We start from the raw sequence: 18,626 nt of genomic DNA, 5'->3' as shown, positions 1-18,626 counted from the left end.
GGTATGAATTAGGTCCACTAGAATGGCTATTAGGAAACAAATCTAAAAGGAAACACCAAGAAACGAGTATTGGCAAGGGTGTGGAAAATCTGGAGCTCTCCTACATTACTGAGAGAATATAAAATAGACATCTGCTGTGGAAAACAACAGGTGAACCTTCAAAAGGTGAAACAGAGTTATGACTAAGAATTCCATTCTTCGGTCTGTATACAAAAGAATGGGAAGCAGGTATTCAAACAAAAACTTTATATACTACTATATTAATCAGGGTTTTGTAAAAGAATAGAACTTATAGAATGAGTAATATATATATATATATATATATATATATATATATACATATATACATACATACACACACACACATATATATATACATATATATATATATATGGAGTTTATTAAAGAGGGCCTATGGCCTGTGGTCTGAGTAGCCCAGCAATGGCTGTCTCCTGTCAGAAAGGCCAAAAATACAGTTGTTGTACAGTCCATGAGGGGAAATGACTCATCAGTTTCAATCTGTTGTTGAGGTACCAAGGAAGTCCTAGAGAGTTGGCAATTTCCAGTCGACATTAAAATCCTGGAGAGGTATCTTTTAACTCCAATAAGGGAAAGGCTCAGGAACAGGAGAATTATCCTCCCAGTGAAAGCAAGGGAAGGCGGGCAAAAGGCAAAAGTTCCCTTCTTTCATGGCCCATATTTAGGGTAATACCAAATGATCTGGATGTTGTATGGTTCTTCCACTTCAAATAACCTAACCCTCACATGGGTTTTTGTTAATTCCAGATGTAGTCAAGTTGACAACCAAGATCAACTAGTACACACATGCATGTTCAAATTACTAAGATTCACAATTACCAAAAGACAAGACTGCTCCAAGTGTGTCTATCTAAAAATTAGATAAACAGAAGTAAATGCCCATACAATAGAGTACTAAAATGTGGCTGGGCATGATGGCTCATGCCTTTAATCCAAGCACTTCGAAGGCAGAAGTAGGTGGATCTCTGCAAGGTCAAGACTGACCTGGTCTACATAGCAAGAACCATGACAACCAGTACAACGTAGAGAGAGACCATGGCTCCAAACAAAACAAATAAACAAGAACTACAACAACCAAAGAAGAGGAGAAGGAGGAAGAGGAAGAGGAGGAAGAGGAGGAGGAGGGGGAGGAGGAGGAGGAGGAGGAGGAAAAGAAAGACAGAGAAGAAGAATACTTATACATGGTTAAAAAAAAAGGAAAAGGAAAAGAAATTAATTTTGAAAACATTAGGTGTCAAATAAAGGAGCAGGTCCAAACACACAATGCAAAGAACATGTTTAGCCCCATTTGCATACAATGCCAACGTAGGCAAACCTATGAAGTGGACATACATTAGTGATTCATTACAACAAAAAGAGATGGTGGGATAGGGCTGGGGATGGGAAACCAAAAAGATATAAAGTCTATCCTTGTGATGGCAAAAATGGAATTATGAATGAAAGTGTGTAATAAGTCACTGAATTCTGGGTTTTAACTGAGCAGTTACATGGTGTGTGAGTTATACCTCAATAAAGCTGGGGTGTTGCGTTGTGTTGATTTAAGGGAAAAATAATTAAAGTTTAGAAAAAAATCAGTGCCATAGATTCTTGGCTAGACTCCTGCCAAGTCCTATGTTGATAGTGACCACTAGCAACAACTACAGTTGCCAGGGATGGACAGAAACAAAACTGGGAATGTTCAAAGCAGAAATGGCAAAGATCGAAAACTGTACCCAAGGCCTCCACACTGTGGATTCCTCTGCATTTTCTGAAACATGTGGTCCCAGGGAGAGACATAGAACAGTTAGATAGATGTAAACCCCATCCTACTGAGCCCAGAATATAGGGATGGCCTGAGAAGTAAGACTGCAGATACCTGTTATCCAAGTGCACAGGCACATGATATAATTGTTCTTTAGCACCTCTGTAAAATGGAAATAAACCTAATACCTCGTCCACAAGACACTTCAGACATTTAATGGAGAAATGCTGGCAAAGCAAATGCTACAGAGGTTGGCGTGGTTTACATCCAATAAATGTCAGTTCTTCAAGCCTATATGAAGCATAGAGTTGAAAATAAGAAATATACAGCTATCAGTGTTAAATCAACTGATAGCATTTGAATAATTTATACATATTGTCACTCATTGTTGTGTAATGGTTTTCTGTAAGATTGAAACATTTCATCCTGCAGGGAAGCTAGTTAATTTAAGCAGGAAGATAAGCAACTCAAAATAGCTTTAGGAAGTCCCTGAAACTGATCAGACTCACTAGGCCCTTCCTGCCACAGTAAGCATTAAAAAGCTGAGAAAAGACACTCCTGTTGAGCTGCCTGGAAACTGTGGAATATGCTTCAGGTTCCCAGTCTTTGAGAACTGCCACCCAGGGTGGGGTGGGGCCTGGTGATGTGGATATCTTTTGTGTCATTTCTGTTCCTGTAAATAATCTATTACCCATACTCTTGTAAATAACCCCTTAAAAACACATGGGTTCACTAAGTTAGTCTTTGGTGGTATTCATACTTTGGGCTGTCATGGGGTCCCTACCTGGGGTGAGAAGATGTGTGTGTTGTATCTCCCTAGGAAGAGTTTGTCACAGGAAGCTAATACAACTCCCTCTGATCCATCAAGACATATACATGTTTTGTTTTGTTAGTTTGGTGTGGTTTTTAACTTCTGTAGAGTAATAGTAATGTCTCTTAAATTGATGAAATTTGCCTGGCCTCAGAAACTCAAGCCTAATCACAAAAAATAAAATAAAATAACAAGGATTTTGTCATTAAACAGCCCCAGCTTAGTCCAGGTATGTACAATCTAATAATGGCAGATCTAATTCACCCAAGAACATTCTAGCCAGGAAATAATATGCTCTCAGAAGCCAAAATTTCCATTTACACCTGTAAATAGAAAATTCAATTTAATGCAAATTATTAAATAATAAGACCAGTGGGCAATGAACCATACTAAATATATCACATGAAATGGATCAGTCATGCAGCACAGTGACCAGGAAAGAAATTTTAACATTCTGTAGCTAAGTAGTACACATCCCCAAACACCACATAAACACAAAATCAAGGTGTGGCTACAGAGATGTACTGTGCATATAAACATGACGGTAGCTGGATGGAGTGAATGCTGGCATTTTTATGCACTGCAGACGGTTTGACCATCATCCAAGGGATTATCTAACCACAGAGGATAGCAGAGCCCTTGTTGGGGCAAGAATGATTCCAAGCGACATGACTGAAGGTAAAAATCATAAGACCTGGACACAAGTACATCCTTCATTGAGACTTCCTTCTTGAAGGTCGAGTTCAGAGGTCACAGTCCACAAATGTAAAATGCGCCAAAGACCTGCAGAAGTCGCTTACTTGTAAAGGCCTCTCAAGGAGCTAGGATTCAAAGTATGTTCTACAGTGTCTCGGTTACTTTTCTTCTGCTGTGAAGAGAAGCCATGATAAAGACAGGTTAGAAAAGAAAACATTTATTTGGGCTCAAGGTTCCAGAGGATGAGAGAGAGTCCATGACCATCACAGTGGGGAACATTGCAACAGCAGTAGCCAAGAACTTTCATCTGATCCCCAGTTGGAGGCAGAGAGAGAGAGGGGGGGGGAGAGGGAGAGGGAGAGAGGGAGAGGGAGAGGGAGAGAGAGAGAGGGAGAGAGGGAGGGAGGGAGGGAGGGAGGGAGAGGGAGAGAGAGAGAGGGAGAGGGAGGGAGAGGGAGAGAGAGAGAGGGAGAGAGAGAGAGGGGGGGAGGGAGAGAGGGAGAGGGAGAGGGAGAGAGAGGGAGAGAGGGAGGGAGGGAGGGAGAGAGAGGGAGAGAGAAAGAGAGAGAGAATGGGGTATAAGGGAGTAGCTTGGCTTCTCAAATATTTTTTTTCTTTTCTTCTGCACATTTTGGCTTGTAGTCAACAAGAACAGGACAGTAAAAGAAAACAAAGCTCACTGGTCATCTCTCACCTAGGTGCTAACGCTCGACTATGGGCTACTATTCCAACACACAAAAATCTTTCATGTTGGGGAAGCACCCATTTGATGCTTGATTCCCAGTGTCTAGACTCCAATGAATATGTAAACCAAAATCCAACACATCTTAGAGGCAAGCTGTTGTACTTTGTCTTATGTGTTCACAGACTATCTGCATGGAGATGAGGTGTTTCATGTGGTTTTCAGGGCTTAGCATGTCTAGGGTGAGGACAGGGCAAGTCTGTCATCCTGTGTATTTTTTAAAAGACAAAATCGATATGTAATCTCAATGTATTCACCAAAAGCAACACACACGTGCTCAAACCATTTTTAGGGAGCATCATTCAATTACATTGTGTCCATTAACTCTATTTTAGCAATATTCAGTTCTTCTTAACCGTACAGGAAGTTGTCAAGTTCATCTTCTAGTCAACGTCAACCTAAGAATTTGACCCAAGTCATTTGGAACATTTGAGGAAAATATTAATAAAAAATTGTTTCTATCATATTAAAGAATTAATTCAATTTTTTTGTAAAGTGAAATCCAATTTTATTTTATCCTGAGATATATATGTATAGGATTCATGGAATAAAAATTTTTATCAGGATATGACTTAAGCCCAATCTAACTTAATCTAAATAAACCATCAGAGCTTACTCTTGTCTATATTGAACTTGGTATGTTCTTGCAAAAGGGCGTGCTAGTGAGACTGATATAACAGAGGGAATGTTTTTTATATTTATTCACTTTAGGCACTCTCTACTTCTTCGTACCATTAAAAATAATAGATTGTAAATTAGCAAAACAACTTGTTTTCTAAAATAACCGCAAATACATTTGTCCTGTCAGTTGATTTCTTCCAAATGTCCAATGATGCCTGCCACAAATAGGATCGAAATATTTCTATTTATTAAGAAGTAGTGGGAATGTAGGACTATTTCACTCACGGATCCAAAGTCATGTGGAAAAGCCTGTGAATTTCCAAATAACTCCCCTGAGTGAAAGATAAAGTAAAAACGGGTTTATGAGAGAGGCGGACACGTTTATGGAGTGAACGAGGTCAGAAGATATGCTGGCCACACTGAGAGGTGTTGCAACAGATCTGCGGGAGATAGGCCATTGGGCCAGCCATCTCCGTTTCTATTCAGGAATTCCTTATGTTCTTCATGTCTCATATCTGGACAGCTGTGGGATTAAAATTTGACCTTACACTTAGAGTCAACAAAAGAGTCATTCTTTTTTTCATATTAAGTAAACATGCACATACATATGTACAAGAACATGTATGCATAAACACACACACAAACTCGCACACACACACATCTGCACTAACATTCCGACTTTTGTTCAGAGAAGCACTTCATCTCCAAACAGAATTTTATGACTCTCGGCCAAGGACAAGAAAAAAGCCTTGTTAGCAGACTTGTTCTGATCATGTGCACCCTGCCTGACACAAGTATATGCTCATAGCACCTCCCTTTCATAAACACAACAGTCCTAAAATGTCCTTTGTCTGGACACCTTTAGTACTGGGTTAGGCCTCAAGTTTTTATTGATGATTTTTTTTTGAAGAGAAAATGCTTTAAGGCTGGGAGGAAAGGGAACTCTCTTCATTATCTGTCAGCCTTTTCTTATAACCTGTCAATAGGAACGATTTGGAAGAGTGTCACTTAGAACCCAAGAGTTCCATCCCTATCCTTCAGTTGTTGCCATTTCAGGTTTCTTACCTTGGGAAGTGATTGTGGTTTTGAACACATTCATGTTTTATCCAATATGGCCATAACTTGAATCTGAATACAGCCCCAAGCACAGTTAACTGGACCTCCACTGTCTCTTCTGCTCTGACTAATATCTCACTAGGCCAGTGCTACAATCTTTTTTTTTTTTTTTTTTTTCAGATGCAGAACCAGAGGCCTACAGAAGCTATGTGACTTGGCTAGAACTCTTTGCAAATGTTAAATGATTGGGTTAAAAATTCGGCTTTTTGGATAAAGCTACTCCAAGAGGCATGTGTTATTAAACAAAAATCCAAGTTCAAAGTGAGATCAAATCACAATGATTTGATCAGAGAGGTTCTAGAGGCACCAAAAGGATAAGCTGTTACCATTGGTTTTGGATACTTTAATGTCAACTTGATACAAATCAGAGTCATCAAAGAGGAGGGAAACTCAATTAAGAAAATACTTCTAGCCAGGTATGGTAGCACATGCCTTTAACCCGAGAGAGAGAGAGAGAGAGAGAGAGAGAGAGAGAGAGAGAGAGAGAGAGAAGAAAGGAGGGAAGGAAGGAAAGAAGGAAGGAAGGAAGGAAGGAAGGAAGGAAGGGAAACAAAGGAAAGAAAGAAACAAAGGAAGGAAGAAAAGAAGGAAGGAAGGAAAGAAAGAAAGAAAACAAAGAAAATGCTCCCGTAAATTGGATTGTAGACAAGCTTGTAGGGCATTTTTGGAAGAAAGTCTAGCCCATGTTGGGCTTTGCCATCCCTGGCTAGTAGTCCTGAGTTGTATATGACAGCAGGCCGAGCAAGCCGTGGGAAGGAAGCCAGTAGGCAGCACACACACCATCATGCTCTCTGCATCAACTCCTGTCCCCAGGAGTTCCTGTCCTGTTTGAGTTCCTATCCTGACTTCCTTCAATAATGGAATACAACATAAAAACAGAAGCCAAATAAATCCTTCCTCTCCACCTTGCTTTTGGACATGGTGCTTCATCATAGCAACAGTAACCCAACTATCAGAATTAAATAGTAGGACACTATTGTTGAAGATACCACACATCGCTTCTCGGCCTTTTGGCTAAGATCAAGTGAAGATACCATACAGCTTTGATACATGATCTGAAAAAAATAAATAAATAAAGTTAAAACTGACCTGGAATCTTCCTACCTGCCAGGTAGTTTTCAGGGTCCTGGGAGGTGCTACACATGCTTCTGGGGAGGAGAGTATCCATAGTCTTATCAGCTGTGAATCATAAAGTTTACTAGACCAAAACTGCCTGGTCCACTTCTGCAATAATGGCACTACTTTTATGGTAGTAACCAACTAGTCTCTAATTGGATTTGAGACCCATAGGAGACCACCCATGCCTAGTACTGTAAACCTGGTTTAAAAAGAAAATGTTGGGGGAGTAAATGGGATGATGGGGGCTGCTGAATACTTTCATTTAGTAAATTCACACAGTGTCAATCTACGTGCTAGATATTTGTATCTAGAGCTGTAGACCCAAGTTATTCTCATGTTTAACCAGAGAAGCAGCTCTTGACAGTGAATGGTAATGAATGGAGAGAGAGGTTCGTGGCTGCGAAGGGTGCTAAGATTAAGTAATAGAGAAAGTGGTGCTCACCCCTAAAGAAAAGGAGTCATTTATACCATCCCCTTTAAGGCAAGGAGCCATTTATACCATCCCCTTTAAGGCAAGGAGCCATTTATACCATCCCCTTTAAGGCAAGGAGCCATTTATACCATCCCCTTTAAGGCAAGGGAATATCTGAGGAGTGGAAAAGGCGCAACAGCTAGAAGACAGAAAGAAGGGCTGAGAAATGTCATCTCCTAGGTAAGACACGGCCACCACCATCATTGTTTCACTGCACCTATGGTCGTCTGCCCTGGGTCTGCACAAGGATGCACCCATCAGCAGTCAGGCATGAAAGGAGGGGCTGCCTAGAGGGGTTCCCTTCTCCCTGATCAGCCATGTGCTATAGACATATTCAAGGAGGAGAACCATGCCCTTCACTTATGCACCCTCTGATGACCTCACCAGGCCCCATTGGATATTTCCCATCCAATAGTCATACAGGTGGTCCTGTGTGAGTCAATAGGTCATAAAAGTAAGCGGAAAGTTCTATGTCTTGGAAAAGAACTGGTAGTGATTGGGGAAATAGGTGATGGGGGATTGGGAAGAGATACATGAGGGTGTTGGGGTGAGTATGTTGAAATTGTCCAAGAACATAAGTAACCAATTAAAAACCTTAGCCTTTGTTCAAATACATCTGGAGCCAGGCATGGTGGCACACGCCTTTAATCTCAGCACTTGGGAGGCAGAGACAGGCAGACCTTTGTGAGTTTGAGACCATCCTGGTCTACCGAGTGAGTTCCAGGATAACCTGAGATAAATAGTGAGACACTCTCAAAAAAATAAATAAATAAATAAAATAAAAGGAAGCAAATGAACACTCACACTCATACACACAAACACAAATACACACACATGTATGAGTGAATTTATATTTGAGCAAACAGAAAATAAAGCTCCATCTTTAAAAATAAGTTTTAAAATAAAGTTGAACAAAAAAAAATCAACAGTGAGCTTACTGCCTCTGGGTCTATTTCTAAGACCCTCAGCACATTATATACTAGCAGCCTATGTACCAATGCAATTGAGTTATTTCATTAACAGAGGAAAGATGCCCAAGGGGAAAGTCAAATATTCTTTATAATAGTTCTGCTTTTTTTATAGTTTTTTCTTAAATTTTTGGCTTTCAATATACAAACAGGGGAGTCTATAAATAAATCAAAATATTGAAGTTCTTTGTTTATATTTATTTTAATTCAAGTATCATACTTTTTCAGCAAAATTCCGAGCCTCACTTATATTCTAATGAACTGACAATTACTGAAAATAATATTCTCTCAACAAAAGCCAAATTCACATTTAAAACTATTAATAGTTCTTGCTGCAAACAGAAGCCTGATTCAATATTTGGGCATAACAGACAGTCTTGGGATTTAAACAAATGAATAAAAAAAAAAAAAAAAAAAGACTAGTGGTGACAGGAAGAAGGACAGATACAGGAGAAAAAGGTTGCTACATAAGCCAGACTCCCCAGGTGCCCCAACCACCCTGGGCTCCCTGAGGAGCAGCCCTCACTGCTAGTTCACTGACACCGGTGTGGAGGCTACCTTGAGTCTCTTCCATGGCTGGCCTGTCTGTTCCTTCCCAGTGTCAAGGGCTCCATCCAGTTCCCGAGACTACGATATTACAAGCACGACAGAAGCAATATGGAGGGAGCAGGTCTGCCCTCTGCAAGTACAGGGACGCCCAGCCACCAGAATGAGCACCTGGGTAACGAGGTCAGCATTTGGAGAACATTGCTTATCGAAGCCCTTAGAACATTGCCCTTCTCCTGGTAATTCTGACTCTAGAATTTATTCCCCTCTCTTGCCCAGCCTTCTCGCAGTTTCGCGACAAGCCTTTAATCCAGCCTCAAAGGGTTATAACACGTCACAGGTGATTTAAACTCTTTTCACTTGTGGTTGATGGATTTCAAGGAGCTGACCCTCTGTGCATTAAGAAGATCTACTCCTGCCTTCACTTTATTTGTAGCTATTATTAGACTAAATGTGAGCGCCTTCTATACTCCCGGTGACATTCCTCACACAGTCTCTCTGCTCTGGTCACCTGCGCACAGTCAGTCTGCCCTGATCCTTTTTTTTTTTTTTTCTTTTTAATTTCTAGGAGTTCTCATCACACAGTAGGGAATTAACTAGCACTCACCAATTGCGTAAATATGGGATATATACATGAGCGAATATAAAACATATATATGATTTATTGGTAGATAGATAGACAGACAGATAGATAATGGTTTACCAAGTAATCCATTAGCTTGGGAAAAGTAGTATCCCATTACACATTAGAACTTACTAATAATCTGACTACTCTGACGCATTATCCACTTCACTTACATTAACTGTAGCATATTTAAGAAATAGACACAGAAACATATTTTTAAAACACTTTGGGGGTTGGAGAGATGTCTCAGAGGTTAAGAGCACTAGCTACTACTCCAGGAGACCTGGATTCAATTCCCAGCACCGACATAATCCCTCACGACCATCTCTATCTCTTATTCCAGTTCCAGGTATCCACCACACTCCTATGGCCTCCAAGGGTACCGCACACAGACATGCGTGTAAGCAAAACACCTATACATCTAAAAATAAATTTAAAAAAATTTTAAAATAAAACTCTTTAAAAAGCTGTTTAACTGGTTGTCGGGGTGAGAAGGGAGAATGTATATATTTACCTTGAGTTATTTCTTTGTCATATACACAGAACTTACTTGGTACCGTTGGCATTTCACACATGAATTGCTAAATAATTATATTGATATGTTTTTAGCCAACCTTTTACTTTCCGTGAAATTTTTCTTCCCTCAAAAGAATATTTAGACATTGGTGAGTAGAGACCTGGAAGCCAACATCTCACTCACAACTACAAAACTACACATATTCTTAGGATGTATGTGATCAGAAATAGCTCCTGAAAACGACAAGAAACATCTACTCCGACAGTTTCACGGTACTACTTGAAATGGAGAACTTGTTAGCTTTTGACAAAGATGTTTTGCCAGTTATCCATTTCCATGTACAACAAACATCAAAGCAAACAAAAAGAAATTGATTTTTTTTTTTTGGTTTAAGTGTTGCATCAGCCAGTTTTCCATCGCCATAATGAAATACCTGAGACCATCAAATCTGAAAACTTTTGGAAGCTTCAGCCAATGGCCTGGTGCCTCTGAGGAGGCCAAAAGTCCTCCTCCAATGAGCTGAAGACTTCCACTAATCCTTCTCCAATAGGCCGAAGACTTTCCACTAGACCCACCCAGCTCTCTCTGTTTCCATCACCTCCCAACAGAGCCATCCACACCTTTAATACACACACCTATGGGGAAGGATTAAGATCCAGACTTCGAGCTGGGTGAGGGGGTGCACACCTTGAGTCCCGGCACCTGGGAGGCAGAGGCAGGTAAATCTCTGTGAGTTCAAGACCAGACTGATCTACAGAGTGAGTTCCCAGATACCCAGGACTATATAATAAACCCTGTATAAATAAATAAATAACCATGAATACATAAATAAACAATAAACCCTGTATAAATAAATACACAAACAAACCAGAGCTATTAGGCTATTCTATTGGTCAAATCTATGACTCGTCTTCCTGGACCAGGGACAACTGACAAACCTGTTATGAAAGAGCCAGCAAACATCTGGGCCCAGCTGCTCTCCTAAAGCCACACATTTTTTTCCTAGAATATTCATTTTCCCTGCATACAGGACAAAACTAAGTCGGAGGACCTGAGTTCAATTTCAACCTAGATTGTGTTCCTGCTCAACGGAAGCCGGTCCCTTTCAACACCCACCCTCACCTTTCATGATACAAATACTTCTTTCTACTAGCCCTAGGGAAGTCTGAGGGTTCCAAAGAGATCTGATTATTTAGTCTCTCTTCCATGGAAACCTTGGTTTCCTTCTTTCACACCCAGGCGTGGTGCTGAAGATGTAACTGCGGTAACAGCAAAGCCCACCAAGGGCTGTGACGTCCGAGCTCCGCGCTAGCATTGCGGGAAGGAAGAGAAAGACCGTGCATAAGATCATTTGTTAACCTTAAAAGTTTATTGTGGGGATTAGAGGAAAATGTGGGGGAAAAACGTTTCGGATTGTTTTTAATGTGCTAGCATTTTATTTGAATAATTTTACAACTGTATGTCTAAACTTACTACCAAGCCTGATGACCTGAGGTTAGTTCCTGGAACTCACATGAGGGAAGGAGAGAATTCCTGTAAGCTGTTTTCTGACTTACACACCCACACACACACACACACACACACACACACACACACACACACACACACACACACCACTCTGCCATGCACACGCATTTGTGCATACACTAAATAAATGCAATTTAAGAAAACCAAGCAAGGCCAGTTGTACTGATGCACACAGGTAGAATATGCTGAAGAGGCAGAGGCAGGAGAATCAGAAGCAAGGTGAGGGTGCAGGTGAAAAAACATACAAACCAAGAGGGGGGTTCGGTGGAACCGTTCGCGAAGTATAGAAAATGCAGTGCAGAATACACAGCTGAGAAGACAGCGACTCCATCACTGAGATGGAAACCACTGCATCTCTCAGATGCTCAGAGCTCATCCTGATTGGTCTTCTCTGACCTGATATTGAAAGATAACGAACACTTGCCAGGTAGGTAGAATTGGAGGGATGGGAGAGATCTATGTCTTTCTCCTTAATGGTCAGTGGCCATCTCGAGAGTTCATACTTGGTCTGGAATTGCCTTCTTGGTTGTTTTCTGAGATTCGTGCTGACACATCAACACCCACAGGACCCGAGGTCACTGCCCGAATGTGGTTTTCTTGGGAAGCTTTGACTCACAAGCTCTGCCTAGATCTTAGTGTTCTGACCCTTTCGGTAGCAACAGTGTGAGTTAATATATATACTGCTTTAAAGTGGCCTGGAAGAAAAGTCACTGTTGTTTGGTTCATGGATTCCTTAATTTCCTGAGTGCCTGTTTCTGAACTCTACTCACTTTCAACTAATTCTTTTCCAACATTGATTCTCAGCTTGTGGGTCATGGGAGTTGCCTAAGACCATTGGTAAACACAGATATTTACATTATGATTCATAACAGCAGCAGAATTACAGTTATGAAATAAGCAATGAAAACAGTTTTATAGTTGGGGGTCACCACAACACGAAGAACTGTATTAAAGGGTCGCAGCAGCATTAGGGACATTGAGAACCACGGTTGTACAATTTCAAGTAGCTCTTGGCTTCCTAATTGTAATAAAACAGGCACTGTTCTCGGGGACTAGGCATCCAAAACTCATGAGCTCATAAGGCAAAAAAAAAAAAAAAAAAAAAAAAATTCTATGTCCCCGTCCTCCTGTTTTCATGCAAATATCTCCAGTAATTAAATCAGGAAAAGAAAATGTAGCAAAAAATGTATCAGCCAAATGGTTTCAAGATTTCAAAAGAAGCTGTAAATATGGTCCCTTTAAAAGATCAGGTTCTAACGGGAGTAGGAAAAAGGGTAACAGTTGTTCTGATGAAGCAGTTTTTAAATCCTTGTCAGTGATTTAAAGAAAGATAGCTGGGGCATGTTAAGGAAGCTGGCAAGATGTTTAAATAGTTCGGACGCTACACGGGTTTTTTTTTCTTTTTTCTTTTTTTTTTTTTTTTTCCTTAAAGCAATGTACTCAGAAATGCTGGCAAGATTTTACTTGAATGTAGCTGTGCTTATGTGAGGAAGTTATTTTGAATTACCCTAGTATAAATATGCATGACTTTATTTGTATTGAAAATTCCCTTTGCAAGTGAGTGAATAGGGTCTGTTACATTGCTGTTACTTAGAAACTGATTTAGTAATCCATTTTAGAAGTAAAGCATCAGACCCGGAATTCAAAAATAATGTCAGAATTCTGCGCAAGCCCCCAGGTGATTCCTCACCTACATTAACACCTATTAACTTTGTCGTATCGAAAGTACAGTATAAACTGTCTGAATGAAGTCTATGGTGGTCACATGTGGGAGCACTTACCAGTTGGTTCAGACTCGACTCACCAAGCTCGTTCTAGGCACTCAGCACAGGACAGCAGTGTGAAAGCGCTGTTCTTCACAGCGTGTTTCAGACGATAGTGTGTTTGCTCTAGGCCACTTTTAGTAACACCGTGGAAATGTCGAATGTTTCAGTCATATTATTCAAGATCTAAGCCTACAGGTCTACAGACAAGACCAGCATTGAAAGCTACGTGTTTCCTTTAAATTAGAAAGGATCAGAAGCAAGGTCAGGTGAACTAAGAAATGGGCCTGATGCAAAGGACAAACAAGAGACAGGGTGTATTGGAGACAGCACTTTAAGCAGAACTCAAGCTGGACCCCACCTCCAGCCCCAACTCCCCACCCCTTACTCCCCACCCCACCCCCATCACACCTTTGAGCATGAAGTTGCCTTAGCTCTGCACCACAGTCCTGTGGCCTTTGGCTGATGGAGGCTGCCATTTTACTTGAAATATGAAAACAAAGGAGGAAAAAAATTAGGTTGCCTGTCTCCTGTTTTGTTTTGTCAGTCCTGGTGTAGAATCAGAGATGGGACGATCATATCCTAAATTACTACGTCACCCTTCTCCTCCTAAGCAAACCTTACCTTTTTCTAGTCATCTCTATTCTCTCGGAGTGATTTTTTTTTTTCTTTTCCAGAAAAACATTTGTTAATTTTAGTGTATTCAATTAGAAGTAAGCAACAAAAAGGCCTCACCAGTGCTGTCAGGAGAATGAGTGTGTGTATTCAGTCCCACCTCTGCTCCATTTCTTCAGGCTGCCTAGTAACGGAGACACACAAGAAAGACTAAAACAGTATGTGCTAGACTTCGGAGTCTTGCAAGCTCAGGGTTTTGTCCAAAGGGAAATGATCAGGTCTAAGAATGCACAGTCCCCACTTGGTTCCTTTGCCACAACCCATTCTTACCTCAGAGTGTAACTGGAGTAGGTTATTAGTTTATGTCTCTACAAAGCTTCTGAAGGAATGAGGTGTTCTCCAATATTTGTATCTAATAGGCAACTGGGGGAAACACACGCGTCGGAGATCACCTTCCCTTGCCAACTCGACTGTGATTTGGAGACCCTAACTTGAAGCAAGCTTAACCATTTCCAAGTGAAAGGTATTCGCTTCAAAGTGTGGCACTGCGTTGCCCCAAATTCAAGATCCATTGTGATTTCAAATGGTATTTATTAATGCATTTCCCACAACCCGCATACCTACCTCAGCTATGCGAGAATCCTCTCCAGGAGAAGCAAAACTTCAAGATGATCATCTTACCGAGTAGCCACAGCAGAACTCTTGTGCCCAACTTTTCAACACAGCATTAAATGCACACTGATAGTAGGTGACAAGACAGCTCAGGGCTGTGATGATTTCCCTAAACTGTAATCCCAACTTCTAAACACACAAATAAGCAAAGTTTTAAAGGGAAAATAATTTGCTATTTCTTTGTTTGGGAAGATTAATATGTTTTGTGAACTTTCCACTTTGTTCTGTCTCCCTTGTCTCAAAGAGTGCCCCTCTTTTTGTGCCAAGAACAATAGGTAAGCCAGTTTCCCTCAACCCAGAAAAATCACCCCTTTGCCACAGAAGCCTTACTTGTGGTTCTACCGTGGGCCAGGAAAAAACTAATGGGAATGGCTTCTTTTTTTGCATGTGTAGCAAAGTTAGTTTCAGAGAAGGAGTCTGGTTTTCACTGTAGCAGAATCACTGCAACAATATGTTCCCTGTGTCCAGAGCCAGGCCTCCCTTGACACCCTTCTTTCTAGGGCATAGGGTAGAAAAGTCATATACACAGTAGATCATGCCAGGGTCTGCTGACACAACCGGACTCCAAATATGCAGCGGGAGAAAGAAACAAAACTGTTAAAAAAAAAAACTGTTATGCAAGTGGTCTCACATTTCTTTTTAAGCAGATTTTTCAGCTCTCAACCTGGAGGAAAAGACAACGCAGGCTAGCTTTCTCCCATCTTGTCTGTCCCTCTGCTCCTCCCATTTCCGTCCAGCTATAGAAATTTTGCCAAGAGACCCTCTTTTGGCCTTGACCTGGCTGGCACTCTTTGACCACTGAACACTGTTTGGAAGGGTGCCTCCCCTAAGGGTGGGGGACACATGAAGAATCAGCTACAAAAGTGCTCCTTACCATGCAAGTGGAGGTGTGAAATACAGAACCAGATTCCATTCGCTTTCATTTTGAAAAGTATTATTTTGTGGTACTAGGGATTGAACTAAGGAGTTCACGCGTGTTGAACGGGAGCTGTAACCCTGACCTACATCACCAATGCCGTCTTACTTTCTATGTTGCCATGGGATCTTACTAAGTTACCCAGGCTGGCCTCAAACGAGTGGTCCTCCTGCCTCGGCCTTCTGAATGCTGAGTTTATAGGCCTGAGCCAGCAGGCATGGCTTACAGAGAGTTTTCTACCACCGCTGCTGTTAGTGTCGTGGCGTTTGCAAGCATAGCACCCACTCTTTCTATTATGAATTTACAAAATCTTATAAGCCGATTACGCTTTGACATTATTGTCAGTAAACATTAATCTTTTTTGGGATACAAGAACCCATTAAATAATTCCTAATAAAATCACTAAAACAAATAAAAATAATGAAGCCATTACAAAAAAAGGATATCAAGCACCTAAAGTGATGTTCACCCTGGTTTTTCAACCACACATGTCATTTAACCATGCATTTTCCAGGCTACCCGCAGACAGGCGTGAGCATTCATCCACATGTCTGCCTAACGGAGGTTGTCATAATTTTCTGCCACGATCAGCTGAAATCTACGAATTCTTTATTCATTTCTAAACTGAGGTTCACGGGGTTAAACAGTATCTGCTCAACACAAGATTAATTCTCACAAAACAAGGAGTTAAATCCTGGTCTACGTACGTTTCAAAGCACATTTGAAACTATGCTATGCTGTGGTGAAACACCATGACCAAGCAACCTGGAGAGGAAAGGTTGTATTTAGCTTACACTTCCATATCACTGTTCTTCAGAGAAGGGCTGGAATTCAAACTGGGAAGGAACCTGGAGCCAGGAGCTGATGCAGAGGCCATGGAGGGGTGCTGCTTTACCGACTTCCTCAGCCTACTTATGTATGGAAACCCAAAGATGGCCACTCTCCCACACGGATCCCTAATTAAGACAATGCATCCTTGCAATCGAAGTCCTCCCCTCTCTAGCTTTTGCCACGTTGACACAAATCTAGCCAGCACGCTATGCTAGTACCAAGGATAATTAAAGTAAGCTAGTGTAGAATACACTACAACAATGGTCAAGTACTACTCAAGCACGCTAGAGGAAGTCATAGGAAGAACCAAAGCTATTCTGCGATGTGTGGGTGATGATGTCTCTGTCCTGAATCATGTAATGCATAAGCCCAGTGCTTAGGCCACAGCTGCAATCCCTTGAGAGGGGATTGCTCTCAGCTTTCCTGAGTGGGGGACCCTGGCAAAGAGAGCTGGGTCGGGGGAAACACGTTCTGAAAGCCTGAGGCACCAAAATCGGAAGAAGTATTTAAGAACTTGAACTGTAACTGAAAAAAGTGAGTACCAATGTTGGCCTAGAAGGGAAAGTAAAACATGGAAAGACGCGGGCCAAGTGCAGCATCCAGGAAGACTGTGGCTGAGTTGAGATGAGCACACAAACACTGATTACAGATGAATCAGGAGGAGCCCTTGAAAGACCACATTGGTTGTTCCATGAGTGTAGCTTTGGCTTTGATGACGGACTTAGCAGAATGGAAGGCCCATGAGCAGCCAGATGATTAAATTCTGGGTAAGTCGTTGATTCTCCCAAGCCAACAGTCTCTTGGAAATGTGGTGTGTAAGGTTAACGCCTTTGGATCTTCTGTCAGAATTAAATGATAGGTGAGATGATTTAGCCTTGTGTCAACTCCAGAGAAAGAGCTTTCTTTACACTGCAGATTACCATGGCCTCCGCCAATCCTTAGAATGGTGTGGAACCAGAACCAAATATAACGCAAAGTTTAAAATTATTTGGTGTGCATTTATTTACTGAGTTGTGCTATTGTGTTTCTGTTGTGGGTGCACACGTCATGGTGTACGTGTGGAGGTCAGAGAGCAAAGTGGAGGAGGAGTCAGTTCCTACCTGCCACCACTGGGTCCTGAGGGTTGAGTCTGGGCTTTCAGGTCTTGGCTCAAGCATCCCATCAGCTGCCAGGCCAAAGTTTATAGTTCTGAACTTTTGGCAACTTATGGGGAGTTAAAGACTTCAGAGGAATATAAAACAAATCAGACAATTCGTAGGTGCAAGCTGGTTGTAATCCCATTAGCAGGTGAAACACAGAACGGCAAGGGTCACTCCAGACCCGTAAGCCAATGCCACAGGTTCCCTGTAGTAGTTTTAGCCTTGGAAATATAGAATGGATCCTTTAAGAAAGGAGACAATTAAAGGACCCTTTAAGGACTACAGATAATTATAAATGCTCCTACAGGTCTTGAAAGACAACACAAAGCCTCCAGTGTTCTGCCAAAATGTAGAAGGACTTTCCACCCAGCATTTGCATTGATTTTCAGCTTTGCATCAAAAAGAAACTCTGGCCTTGCAGACGTTTAAGAGACTAGGGGAATTCATTCCCCAGTTAATAAACTGAATTCTGTCCCCACTATGGATGCTGGGCTAATCATAAAGCCCAGGCCACAGTAACTAAAGGGAGTGCTCACCTCAATATGAGTGGTCTTAAAGCAAAACACTGTGGCAGCCAAACTCCTTGTCTCCAAATTTGCGAGTTTGTCTCCTTTTATTCCGGACTCTTACTTAAGATTGCTTCTGGGCTTTTGCACGTTTAACCTTTAAACTCAAAGACAGTATGTGATTACAGGACACAGGGAATGTCACATTCAGACATTTGGGCTAAATTCCCTTTCAAAGGAATCTGATATTTATAACCAAATTAGGACCACATTGAATATAATAAATTAGCTGCTGAATTAGCAGAAAGGAAAAGCCCCATTTATTTGTGCTTTGGTGACGAGGCATCCTTTGGACAGTCTCAGAAAATCATAAGTAACGATAAATCCTACCATATTCAAAACTATTTGTTACTGGCTTTGTCTGGCCTGCATGTTCAATACTGTTTGTCCAAATTTTCCTTATAATAAACTACAACACAGTGAAGCTTCATGCATTACCTCAGCTATCCCTGAGGGATAGGTGCCGTTACTGTACCCACTGGAGCTAAAGAAACAAGTTTAGAATAGATTGCTTGCGATCATAAAAGGAATAATTACATAGACATTTGAACTTCAGCATCATAAAAATAACATGGACAGACGTA

At 41.2% G+C, this 18,626-nt stretch overlaps 2 long non-coding RNA genes across 10 annotated transcripts in view; both read right to left on the bottom strand.

Moving 5' to 3' along the window:
- The window catches only part of LOC147995453 (uncharacterized), a 51,176-nt gene that overhangs the window by 31,654 nt on the left and 896 nt on the right, over positions 1 to 18,626 (bottom strand). The gene's annotated exons all lie outside the window — the stretch shown is intronic.
- On the bottom strand, positions 2,902 to 15,052 carry LOC147995454 (uncharacterized). Of its 3 annotated transcripts, XR_015684324.1 has the most exons (4): positions 14,543 to 15,052; positions 14,039 to 14,102; positions 13,715 to 13,786; positions 2,902 to 3,459 (listed from the first exon to the last, which is right to left on the bottom strand). It is a non-coding gene; the product is annotated as an uncharacterized LOC147995454 (long non-coding RNA). The 3 variants fall into 3 exon arrangements; XR_015684323.1 differs by lacking the exons at positions 13,715 to 13,786; positions 14,039 to 14,102; positions 14,543 to 15,052 and adding exons at positions 10,649 to 10,715; positions 11,136 to 12,649; XR_015684325.1 differs by lacking the exons at positions 13,715 to 13,786; positions 14,543 to 15,052 and having other exon boundaries at positions 14,039 to 14,190.

The sequence above is a fragment of the Rattus norvegicus genome, chromosome 3, assembly GCF_021556685.1.
Source record: "Rattus norvegicus strain SHRSP/BbbUtx chromosome 3, alternate assembly SHRSP_T2T, whole genome shotgun sequence".
NCBI classification, from domain to species: domain Eukaryota; kingdom Metazoa; phylum Chordata; class Mammalia; order Rodentia; family Muridae; genus Rattus; species Rattus norvegicus.
This window is presented reverse-complemented; position numbering and strand designations above follow the sequence as displayed.